Source organism: Notamacropus eugenii, chromosome 5 (genome assembly GCF_028372415.1).
Source record: "Notamacropus eugenii isolate mMacEug1 chromosome 5, mMacEug1.pri_v2, whole genome shotgun sequence".
NCBI lineage: Eukaryota > Metazoa > Chordata > Mammalia > Diprotodontia > Macropodidae > Notamacropus > Notamacropus eugenii.
This window is the reverse complement of record NC_092876.1, coordinates 367,337,648-367,351,037: the sequence shown is the minus strand read 5'-3', so window position 1 is coordinate 367,351,037 and position 13,390 is coordinate 367,337,648.

The following is a 13,390-nucleotide window of genomic DNA, read 5'->3' as shown; positions in this document are numbered from 1 at the left end:
ATTCTGTAGAGAAAACCATCAAATTTGTAGTCACTCTTGTTTGTATATATGCACCAGGTGGTATAGCATCCAAATTCTTAGAGGAAATGTTAAGTGAGTTACAGGAAAACCTATCCTAAAAATCATTGTTTTTTCTTCACTCTTACCTTTCCTTTCCCTTACTCTTTTCTCATTTAAATCCTTTCCTTACCTCATCCATCAAATCCAATCAGTTTCTAAGACTTGATGATTTTCCCTCCCTCAAATGTGTTAAATCTCTTCCCTAATCTCCATTCACACAGTCACCTCTCCAGTCCAGACCCTCAATATCTCTCACTTAGACCCTTACAATAGCTTCCAAACTGGTCTCCTTGCTTTCAGTGTCTTTTTCTCACAACCCATGCTCAATAAATCTGTCCATTTGGTCTTCCCAAAGCACAGGTTTCATGTGGTCATTCTTCTGTTCATGAAGATCTGGTGGCTTCCATTAATCTCTAGGATAAAGTAAAAGCTATTCATTTTTAAAGCTTTGCCCAGTGTGTCTCTGGCCTTTGTTTCTGAGAATATTACACATTGTTTTTCTTCAAATATTCGATGGTCTGGTCAAATGGGCCTGCTGTTGTTCCCTATACATAGTAATCCATCCTCTAATACTGCACAAGTCATCCACCATTCCATTCTCTCCTCTGCTTCATAGAATCTTTAGTTCTATTCAAAACTCAGCTTAAGTATCACATCCTAAAGGAAAGCTATCCTGATCCCTCAGTTACTACTTCCCTTCTCCTGGGAAATAATTCTAAAATTTATTTTGTTTATTTATCTCTCCACCAATTGGACATACATTTCTCGAGGGAGTGTTTTTGTTCTTATGTCAGTGCATAGCCTAGTACCTCTCATATTTTTTGTCACTAAAAACAACAAAAATGCTTGTCAGATGATGTGTGAATGAATACACTTATTTGCTTTATACCTGAGAACATAGGAGATAGTTAAATCAATCTTGTTGAAAAGTGTCTACTTTGTTTACCTATTGCTAAACTTGTGAGCACTCTTGAAGTATACAAAAATTTTATGACTTGTTAGTATACTGATGTGGTTCCGGATCTCTTCCAGGTTGGTGCTTCCAAATCTCAAAAGTGGCCTTGACTCTAGAAGTTTCTTTACCCATTGTTGCAATTTTGATTTCTGGGATTAATTTCCAGGAAAAATTAATAAAAAATTTCTATGACATAAAGGGGGGGGCCAGTGTTCTATGAGATGGCAATCTTGGTGGCTATATTGGGCATACTTATTTCAATTATACAATGGTTAGTATAAATATGAGAATGATACACATAAAAGATTTAGTTGTTTTTTAAAGTGTCTAGAACTCAGCATAATATTTGAAGAAAGAGAGAGAGAGAGAGAGAGAGAGAGAGAGAGAGAGAGAGAGAGAGAGAGAAAGACCTGTATCTCTTGTATTGGGCTCTTCTGTGAATCCTAGAAATATGTGGAGGTCTTTGTGACAGGCACCTTCCATTGTAGGATGACTTCAACTAACTTAACTTCCATGGGTTTAATTTTAGCTTATTGGTATACTGAGTATCCAAGGAAATTTATCTTGATTCTCTCAGACTAGCTGTTGTTGTTCCATTGTGTCTTATTCTTTGTGACCTCATTTGGAGTTTTCTTGAAAAGATTTTGGAGTAGTTTGGATTTCCTTCTCCAGCTCATTTGATAGATGGGGAAGCTGAAGTAAGAAGGGTTACCTGACTTGCTTATTAGGATCAAACAGCTAGTAAGTGTGTGATGTGAATTCAGGAAGATGAGTCTTCCTTTCTCCAGGTCTGGCACTCTGCTGTGTCACCTCACAGCCCTCTCAGACTAGTATTTCTCTAGTTAATACTAGAGTTTGCTAGATTGCTGCTGCCTTAGATGCTCAAGTGCAGTGCACATCATCTAGGTATTCTAGGCCCAAGTCATTGAACCAACTGGGATTGATATCATTCAAATAAACTTTTATCTTCTTGTCTAACAGGACACTTACAAAATTACTTCAATTAATCAATATTCATTAATTATGACTACATAAATTAATGATAAAATAAATGAACATTTTAAAATAAAATAATACTTTTTAGTAAAATATTAAAATAATTATATAATCCATATATATACATAGATAATGTAACTTCAAAGTAATTTCCTGACTGTGGGGATGGGGGTGGGTCAGAATAGTCTTCATGTAGATGATAGTCCTTCAGCTGTACCTTGAAGAAAGCTAGGGATTCTGAGGTGCAGGTAAACAAAGAATTGGTAGTCATTGCTACAATGTGAAGGCAGTGTTGGTTTTGGAATGAGGAAAAGAGCCATGTGTACATCCAGCCTTTCACTCTCTTTAGCTCTGTATGCTCATTAAAGAAATCCCAGAAACCCTGGTCCTCTAGCCTGGTGAGGGAGTATATGCAGCTGTCTAGGATGAGAGTGCCCAAGATCAGGTCAGGTTGCAGTCAAAAGGATAATGAAAAAGTAGAATACACCAAGTCTCCTACCCCACCCTCCCCCATTCAGCAAATGTATCTCCAAAGTTTTATTGATAGACCAGAGGCTCTGTCTTAAAGGTTACAAAGGAGATAGCAGGAGACAGTATATATGAAATTTGCCTCTGATAGGGTTGACAATAGACTATGTGAAAAGCAATGCATTTAAAGTGGCATGTCATAGTTGCATTTTTTTCATACATAAAACACAGAGTAGGGATCATAATCTGTCCAGTGGGAAGAATGTGTCTCCATTCCCACTTCTTTCAATGAGCTCTTATGTTTGATGAGCCTAGGCTGAAAGGATCATAAGCTTCAGAAGTAGGATTTGAACTTGGACCTTTTGCCTCTATAGCCAATGTTCTTTTCATTGTATCACGCTGTCCTTACAATTCTGTTAATTGATTTTGTTTTGAACTCTGCTCTGTTTGACTCTTGTAGACTCTTGTTACTTCACTGAAATTATATTACCCTCTCCTCTTGTTCTCTTAGTTCAGTTGACCTAGCTTATGGTCAGAAATGGATTTTAGGATTTATTATACCTTTTGGCTGAGGTAATATCTCCCCAGGGTTCTATTTTCCCAAATAAAAAAAGAGATTAAACTCTCTCACAAGGAATCTCTTATAACCTCACTGAAGCAATTCCTCTATTCTATGCATCACTATTATAAGAATTCTAAAGGTTCTTCTATACAAATACCAGTGATTGAACAATCTATGGAATTCTGAAAAGGAGGTTGTGACCCCTTCACCAGCAATCTATTATAACCTACTCTCTTTCTTGAACTTTTCTATATAAGATATGCATCTGTCTGCCATTCCCATTCTCTAAAACCTTCTGTGGTTCCTTATTCCATAGAATAAAAAAAAATGCAAATTCCTCAACCTGGTATTTAAAGATTTCAGCAAGTTGACTTTCATCTATGTGCACAATTTATGAGCTTTCCATTGAAACTGAACAGGACAATTAGCCATCTGGTACTTCATCTGCCTATTTCATGAATTTCCCTCCCTTCTATTCTCTGTGCCTAGAATGTGCTCCCAACTTAGAGCCACCTCATAGAAATTTTATTTTCCCATGACAAGACTTTCTGGATTCCCCTCTCTACCCAAATCCTTACTACTTTCTTAATCCATAAAATACCTTGTATTTACATATTTATATATAAACTATGTCCCCAGCCCAACTCCTCCCCACTTTAGAATGTAAATCTCTTATGGGCAGGGCCTGTTTCATTCTTTTCTTCATATCCCCAGTAAAGAGCAGAATCCTTTGTTTATAATGGGGACTTAATAAATGTTCAATTGAATCTTTGAGTATCAAAGATGCTTTCTTTGGCCAAGGTTGGTTTATTGACCAAACTTTTCTCAGCTGGCAACCATTGAACTTGCCAATAATTTTGTCAATGATGGTCATGGAAAAGCATCATTAATGCATCCTCAAATTCATGTCATGATCAAAGGAACCAGCAGGGTTAATGAGGCTGGAGGAATAGAGGCATAGGGTGATAATAGAGAAGAGCAAAAAGTCATGTAAAGAAACATCTGGAAAAATTGTTGGGATGGGGTGGGAGTTTCCTTCTACCCCATCCAATGGGAGTTTTCCCACAACAAAAACATTTACTGAGTGCCTTCTCTCTGCAAAACATATATTTGCATATATTAGATGAAATAATATGTCTATTTCTGTCCTCATGCAGTTGACATGGTAGTGTAATCAAAACAGCAGTATTTTAGAGCTGAAAGGGACATATGTCACCATTTAATTTCAGCCAGTCATCTTATATTGGATAAGGTCACAAGAATTGTACATGGCAGGGCTAGACATATTTTCTAGCTTGATTATATCCAATATTCTTTTTTTTTAATGCAGTGTTGCTTAGGGGATGGCACTGGATTGGGGGCTCATTAAGAATGAATCTTGATACCTGAGAACCGAAAAATGTTCAGATAGAGAAAGGGGACAGAGTTCTGAAAAGTAAAAGTAAATGATCAAATCTACATAGAAAAATATGGAGTTACAAACTCAGGAGATACAACAGACTCGGAGTTCAAAGCAGTCATAGAACAGTGGAACCAATATTATTCTTGGAGACCCTAAAAGTTTGTGGTTAATTTTGTAGGATTCAAACAATCCTATCCACTGTAAAGGGTGAATTCAAGCAGGCCCTAATCTCCAGCCAGGATGACTGATTGATGATGATGATGATAATGATAATGATGATGGTGATGACAGCTGATATTTGTACGGTGCTTTAAGGTTTACAAAATAATTGGCATACATTATCCCATTGGACTTGATTGTCACAGTCACTCTATATCATTTATAACATAATCATGGACTAAATCTAGAAGGCTATGAAAGTACATAGGGTCCTTCTTCTAGGCTTTCTCTTTAATAATTTGACCTGCATTCAGCTAAATAATCTTTCTAAGGTATATTATTTCTGACCGTTTTATTCTTCTTGTCAAAAACATTCAGCGGCTACATATTGGCTTGTGAATAAATGAGAATTCCCTCTGATATTCAAACCTATATTCTAACATCATATGACCTGACTCCAACATGTTTTTCCAGTCCATTTTCCTGTTACTTCCTTTCATGACAACTGGGCTAGTGTTTGTTTCCCAGACTCTAACAGGCTGGCCATCGTGCCTAAAATGAACTCTAACATGATCTCTACCACTCATAATTCTTATCTAATCTCTAATGTCAACTCAGATACCATCTTTTCTGTGAAATCTTCCCTGACTTGCTAAATTGCTAGTATTCTCTCTCCTCCTATATCAGATATTATTTACTTATCCATATTTGTACTACATCCCACAGTAGAATGGAAGACCTTTGAAGGTAGCTCATATTTGTCTTTTATTCCATTACCTGAGTTTCTGGGCACATAGTAATTGATTAATACATGTTTGTTGAATTGACTTGAATAATGAATTAAGGGTATTGTCTGTTTATTTTACGTCTTATAGGAAACGGGGAAGAGAAATAAACATTTACTAAGTATCTACTATGTACTAGGCACTGGGCTAAGCACTTTATAAATATTATTTCATTTGATCCTCACAACAACCCTTTGAGATAGAAGCTTTTATGGTCCCAATTTTATAGTTGAGGAAACTGAGGCAGAGAGAGTTTATGTCACTTACATAGGATCACACAGATAGGAAGTGTCTGAGGATGGATTTGAACTCAGGTCTTCTTGACTCCAAATCCGGGCTTCTATCTTCTATGCCACCTAGATGCTCCTAAAAAAGGTATCTTGATTTAGAAGATAGCAATTGGAATTGCAATTAATAGGATCATAGATTTAGACCTGGGAGGGGCTTTAGAGATTATAAAAATCTAAGCCCTTTCTTTTACAGATGAAGAAACTGAGACTAGAGAGCTTAAATGATTTGCTCAGTATCATATAGTCAATAAGTAACTAAGGCAGGATTTGAATCCATGTGTTTCTGACTCTGTCAGTATAAGCACTATTAATTACTACCTGTGAACAGGTAATGTAATCATTTATCCTATCTTCCACATCCTTACCCGTAAAAATGAAGAGCTTGATTATAGAAGGGGGGGAACTAGTGAAGGTAAAATATTGCATATACTGTCAAACATGGTTCATGGATTGGTTAGTTTCACTGTATTTTTTTTCTTTTAAAATCTTGGTTATATTATAAGGGCTGCCTTGCAGCTTAAGGGACAGTGGAGGGATATGCTAGGATGTATTAGGAAATATGTTAGAAAAAAAAAACCCTGACATTAATAAAATATTTTTTAAAATAAGGGTGTTAGATTTGGTAATATATAAATTCATTTAAACTCAATTCTAAGAAATAATGAGCTAAGCAATGATTAATAATATTTGAGGATCATGTTCAAGGTAACTAATAGGACACACAGGGCTAAGTTTCTCAAACAACTTTAAGGTCTATTTAGCTTAAAATCAGTAGTTAGAGATTAGTAAATTTTTAATCATAATGGTTCTAATAAAGAATATTTCTTGACTTTTAAAAAATATACTTGAATGCAAAAGGTTGCTTGCCTATGTCTGTCAATTAACCATACAAATGGAAAGTATGATTTTTGAACCTTAAAGTCATAACCAGGGTACTAGGATACATCTACTTGATTATAGTTTAATCAAATTTCAGGCTGACTCTTTGGGTGATAATATCAATTCTCTGACATTCTGGCTTTGTTAGTCTAAAACTAAGCAATGGCGTCAAATATCACTGCAGTCTTCCTTTTAACCAATATGAAGACATACAAATTTAACCAAGTTTTTTTTTCTAAAAATAATTTGCCATAGAGACAAATATTTGCATATTATTTGGCAGCAATATCATTCTCAAATTATTACTTGGGAAATGAAAATGTCCTCCTTTCAATCTAAGGAGCATTTGTAGAAGATGGTTTTATACTCAGAAGAACTAGTCATGTTTCCTTTAGCCTAGATTGAAAGTGACATAGTTTTTTAAAAACTACTTTAAGTTTTTTTTTAATTGATATGAGCTCATCAAATTAGAAACATCTTGTCAGTATCAGGAAATGAAGTACCACTTATTCTATGGGTAAGCACGGCAGGGCATCTAAAATCAAATATTCTCTACTTCTTGCCCTGCTATATCTTTCAGCTGTATTCTCTAGGGACCAATCAGATTTCACTGAGACATTAAAAAAATTAAGAGTACATTAAAATTTACATCACTCAGTTACTGTAAAAGAGGTGCCTTCCTTAACAAATTCATCCATTCCTTTGTGGCATATCATTGACTATAAGCAGATATATGCTATGTTATGTTATAATATGTTATGATAAGTGAAGAATAAAACTTTATCACCATTTTCTTGCTGGTCAAGTATCATTGGATAATATTAGAAAAACATTAAAGGTTTACAGTGTACATAATGGGAGCTGTGCAGATTAATTTTACACCTTATAATTTGTAGAACCATATATATATGTATACATACATATATGTGTGTGTGTATCTATATCTATATCTATCTATATCTATATCTATTTCTATATCTATATATGTTGTGGGAAACAAAGGAAGGAGTTTTGTTTCCACAGGGTTAAAACTCCTCCTACCTTTGAGTGATAGTAATTACTCAGAGTTGTGACCTACCATGATCAGGTGAAAGGTCAGAAACTTGTAAGCAGCCTTGACAAGCTATTTGAGGGAAAGTCTATCAGAGAGGAAAACATGAAGTTATGTGGCCCATAGATGGTATGGTGGGAAGTTCAAACCTGGAACAGTATAAAGAGCTTGCATTGGTCTCAACAAATTGTAGACTTCCTGTAGCATTACTTGTGAGCTACTCATTCATTTAGAGGGAATGAATGAAGAAATTAATAAAAGCTTTCATGTTTTCACAACAAGTATTGTTCTTTGTTTAAGGTGAGCATGTTTCTCACAGCTGGGGGCTTGTTGGGGTCTCATTTCTCACATATGTATACATATATACACACACATATACATCCTTATTTCTATATGTTACATGCATACATATATACACTATATGTTTGTGTATTTATAATAGATTATCTTTGTGTATAGTACACATACAAATATCTATAGTATGTTACCTTCTTCAATTAAAGAGTTCCCTGAGAGCCACAACTATCTCACTTCTTTCTTTTGAGTGCTTAGCACAATGCTTGACACATCATCAAATGTCTGATAAATACCTTTTAATTTATTAATTCATATAGTGAGAAATGAGGTCCCTAATGAAGACAGTGAGGCATTGAATGATCCATAAAGCCAAAGAGTACTAAATTCATGTGGGCCATCCAATTTAATTCAATCCAACAGATATTTATTAAGCAGCTATTGCGTACAAGATAGTAAACCAGTCCTTAGCATACAGAGATGAAAGAAAATGATTTCTTTAAAGAAGGACTTTTCTATATGGCAAAATGACTATAGAAGATGATATTCAGACTCTCTTGATGATTAAATAAGATATTCCTGTCTTCTCAAAGGCAGAGAGCACAATTTCTTCACTATCTGACCCCTTGCCACCTTCATATTCTTCTTCGCTGCTTCTGTGTCCTATATGACTCAATGATACTGACCCACTCAGGAAATTTCTTTATTTTTATTTATTTTTTTATTCATTTATCTATCTATCTGTCTGTCTGTCTATCTATCTATCTATCTATCTATCTATCTATCTATCTATCTATTTATTTATTTTTGCCCCCCTCTCCCATTAGAATGCAAAATCTCTTGAGAGTAGAGGTTGTTTCATTCATTGTATTTGTATGTTTAGCACCTATGGCAGTTCCTGTCAAGTAGAAGGGAGTTAATAAATACTTTTGATCAGCTTATTAAATGATTTAACAATTTATCTCCTGGGCCAAACTTGATCATATTATACAGCATTCAGTTTCATTTTTCTGTTTTCAGCATTCATTTTTTGGTTAGAATCATTGTATATATTGTTTCTCTGGAATTAGTTACTTCATTCTTCATTGGTTCCTATACTTCTGTGCATAATTCTCTGTCCTATTCTTCACAGTTTTCATTTATAAGGTCTCAGTTATATTCTATTATCACATGAATGTAATTTCTTTAGCTATTCTTTAACTATTTCTTTTGTTTCCAGGTCTTTGTTATTACAAAAAGTACTGCCACAAATATATTAGTATATATGGGGCTTTTCTATCTGTCTTTGACCTCCTTTATGACTGACTGCTTCCCCTCTCCCAGACAACCTCCTTCCTCCCAAACATCTTGACCCAGTGTTCTATCCAGTAACTCACTGCTGCCTTCATTAACCATCATAAGAACCTAAACAAAGGATTCCCTTTTATGTATGTTTTTACCCACAGAAAATGAAAGATTTAATGATAAACTAGAATATAGTGATGAAAATATTTGTGCAAAAAGAGTCATATATGTATGTATACATGCACACAAATATGTGCATTTTTACATACGATTTAGTCTTATTTTGGCTTAGAAAACTTTTGGAAAAATTTCTTGCTCTGAGGTAATTTGTTTCAAAAGATTAGACCAGCATGAGAAAATACATAATTTCAGGATCTGTGCTCAATAATGCATATGGGTTTGTTTTTTTTTTTAAAGTATGAAGAGGTTATGGTGGTCTTGACAAATGTACTGGGCTACTGAATGGCAAATTTTCAGAAATTAGTGGGAATTTCCATTATACAAACTCATTCCAAAGTTGACTTTTCTGTGGCATAACAGTATGTACTAAAAAACAAAAACAAACACCCTGGACTCTATTAGATCTGGGTGCTATGTCTGGATTGGTTATTGTCTAGCTCAAAGATTAATCTGGAGCAATTCAATTAGCTTCTCTGGATCTCATTTTTCTCATTTCTAAAATGAGACAGTTGAACTAAACAAGACCTAAACTGATTTTCAGTCCTAAAACTCTTTGAAGATATGATAGTTCCATTTAACTTCACAAAGTAAAGTATCTTCCTTTGTTCTATATTTCTTTTTTAACAACAAAGAGGTGCCTACGGAAATTCAGTTCAAAACCGTAAACCTTTTGTGATAAGGGCCAAGTCAGGTGACTTCTCAGAGAAGTATTTAGAGCTGGAAGGGACTTTATCAGTAGATAGTGCAATCCTTTTATTTTATAGACAAATAAACTCTTCTATAGGCTAAATAACTGGCCCAAAGCAAAAATAGGATTTGAACTCAGTTTCTTTGATTCCCAATTCAGTGCTATTTCTACTGTGCTATACTGTCATACATTCTAATATGCCACCAGGTATATTACTGTGGGCACTAGACTTGGGAGACAGAATAACTAGGTTTAAGACAGCCCCTACAATAGCTAGTGCTATTTCTTTGACAAAATCATTTAGCTTCTATCCTCAATTTCAACAGTAATAATACTTGTACTACCTGCTTCATCATATAACTGTGAGGAAATTGCTTAAGAAATTATAAAGTAGAAGGTAAATGTATGTTATTACTGTAGGATCTTAGATCATATTATCATTTTGTTTTTGCTAATTCTTATTAGAAAGAGAAGAAAGGAATAGTTGGTGTTTAAAAGAGATGAAAAGACCAATTGAGATTTTATTTTTCTTCTTGATAAAAATACCAGAAATGAACATATATACTACAATTTTGGTGTTCATATAATTATAACTTGAATTTATGTAATTTATTGTTATAAAGAGCATTCACTTATAAGAATAAGATTGAAATAAATTGTTGTTGTTCAGTTGTTTCAGTTGGGTCTGACCCTTTGTGACCCCATTTGGAATTTTCTTGGCAAAGATACTGGAGTGGTTTGTGATTTCCATCTCCACTGAAGTTGGCCAAGAAACTATTATTATTCCTTTTTTATAAAACTAAGATGCTGAGTTGATTTGCTCAAAGTCACATAGCAGGTAAGTGACAAAACTGGGATTCATACTTAGGTCTTTCTGTCTTCAAGCTTAGCATTGCTTCTATTCTACCACTCCATGGCAAAGTAGATGTGATTTGGACTTTCAGTCACCTGGACATGGATTGAAATTCCACTTTTCCCATTTGTGAGCTGTGTAACCATTGGCAAATGACTTAAGCTCTCAATATTTCAGTTTTTTCATCTATAAAATGGGGATCATGATCTCTAGTGCCTACTTCACAGGGTTATTCTAAGGATGAAATGGTTTGACAAGTTTTAAGCACTAGAAAATATCTATTTTTTTAAAATTAGGAACATAGCTTTGGAGCTTAAAGAGACATAAGAGATAATCTTTTTTTAAAATAATTTCTTTATTTTTCAGTTCTTAACATTCACTTCCACAAGATTTGAATTCAAAATTTTCTCCCCTCTCTCCCCACCCCTTACCTTAGGAATGCACCCCATTCACCCCTTCCTCCAGTCTGTCCTCCCTTCTATTACCCACCCTTCTTCCATCCCCCATCCCCTCTATTTACCTGTAGGGCAAAATAGATTTCTATACTCCATTGCCTATATAGTTTAATTTCCAGTTGCATGCTAAAACAATTTTTAGCATTCTTTCTTAAAGCTTTGAGTTTCATATTCTCTCCCTCTCTTCCCATTCACCCATAATTGAGAAAACAAGCAATTCAATAAAGGTCATATATGTGTAATAATGTAAAGCACTTCCATGATAGTTATTGCCAGGCCTAGAGGCCTGTGGGCTACCCGAATCTTACCTTACCTCTATCGGAGGTCTTCGGCTGGCCAAACCGGATACTCGTATGAGAGAAGAGACCTATCAGAGTTGAACAAGGGTTGAGCTTTATTCAGGGTTCTGGTTACAAGTGCAGGGGAATTCTTCCTTAGGAGGGAGCGAAGAATCTCCCAAGGAGGCAAAGATCTTACAATAAGAGATTGGAAGCAGAAGTGTAAGTGGGGAGAGAGGGGGAGGGAAGAGCGGAGAGAGGAAAAGCGGAGCCTTCTGTCCTGTCCGTGCCCCTCCCACGCTAAGAGCGCTTTCAGGCTTTCCTGATCCTAATTAAGCTCTCCAGCCACATAGTTTGCACCTGAATACCGTGATGTTAGATAACAACAGGTGTGCCCAGATCCGGGACAATCTTGAGGGCGGGGAGAGTTCTCTCCCATCACGTTTCTCACGGGAAGAGGCGGAAATACACGAGATAGCTCGGTTCACCTCGATTCCCAGTCGTTTCCTGGGGGGCCTCGTGAGAACTCTAAGATTTAGAAGTTCCCACCTTTACCCGCCCGAGACTGTCCACATGGAATTGAGCTTCCATCCCCAGCAGTTATGTTGTAAAAGACTAACCACATTTCCCTCTGTCCTATCCTGCCCTTCATTAATTCTGTTCTCTCCCTTGACCTGTCCTTCCAAAACAGTGTTTGCTTCTGATTATCCTTTTCCCCAATGTGATGTCCCTTCTATTATCTTCCCTCTCCTATCCCCTTCCCCCTTGCCTTTCTGCAGGATAAAATAGATTTCCATATCCAATTGAGTGTGTGTTATTCCTCCTTAAGCCAAATCACATGAATAAGGCTTAATTATTTCCTTTCATCTCCCTCCTCTTCCCCTCCACTGTAAAAGCTCTTTCTTCTGTCTTTTATGTGAGATGATTTGCTACATTCTATGTCTCCCTTTGTCTTGCTCCTGTACATTCCATTCAGTAGCAAATTTTATATTTTTCGGTATTCTCCCTTCATATTCAACTCACTTTGTGCCCTCTGTCTATGTATATATACATACATATACATACACAGATATACCTATGTACATATACATAGCTATACATATAGAATACACACATACATACATACATACCCATATACACCTATGTGTATGGCTCCACCATGCCAACATTCCTTCTCACCCCAGGACTGCCACTCAGAACTGAGACTCAGTCTTCCAGGTTGTCTTGGGCTGGAAATCTCTTTTACTCTGTCGTTTTGTGGCTTGTGCTACTCTAGAATTTGTTTAGAGTCATTTTTTACAGATAGTTTATGGGCTATGAGGGGAGAGCTGGAGCAGGTCTGTCCTTTTACTCCTCCATCTTGACCCCTTAGAATTAATCTATTGCAATCCCCTAATTTTACAGATGGGGAAACTGAGACCCAGACAGATCAACTGAAAAGACCATTCCATATAACAATATCTCTCACACATACGAAAGCACTGGGATCATTACTCCATTTAAGATGTGCATTTACCTGGAAATTGCAGTCATAGAATTAATATGATCCCTCCAAGAGAGCCCATGGACCTTTCTGTAGAGTGTCCAGTCAGGTATCCTTAACTCTTCTTCTGGGAACTAACTATTGTCATTTTGGAGATCTTCTCTGTGAAAAAAGGGACAGAAATCTAAAATTTTCAGTGCATCATAATGCAAAACTCATTTAACACTTAGTATAATTAATTCTTTCCCCTTGTTCTTGAGTAGTTACA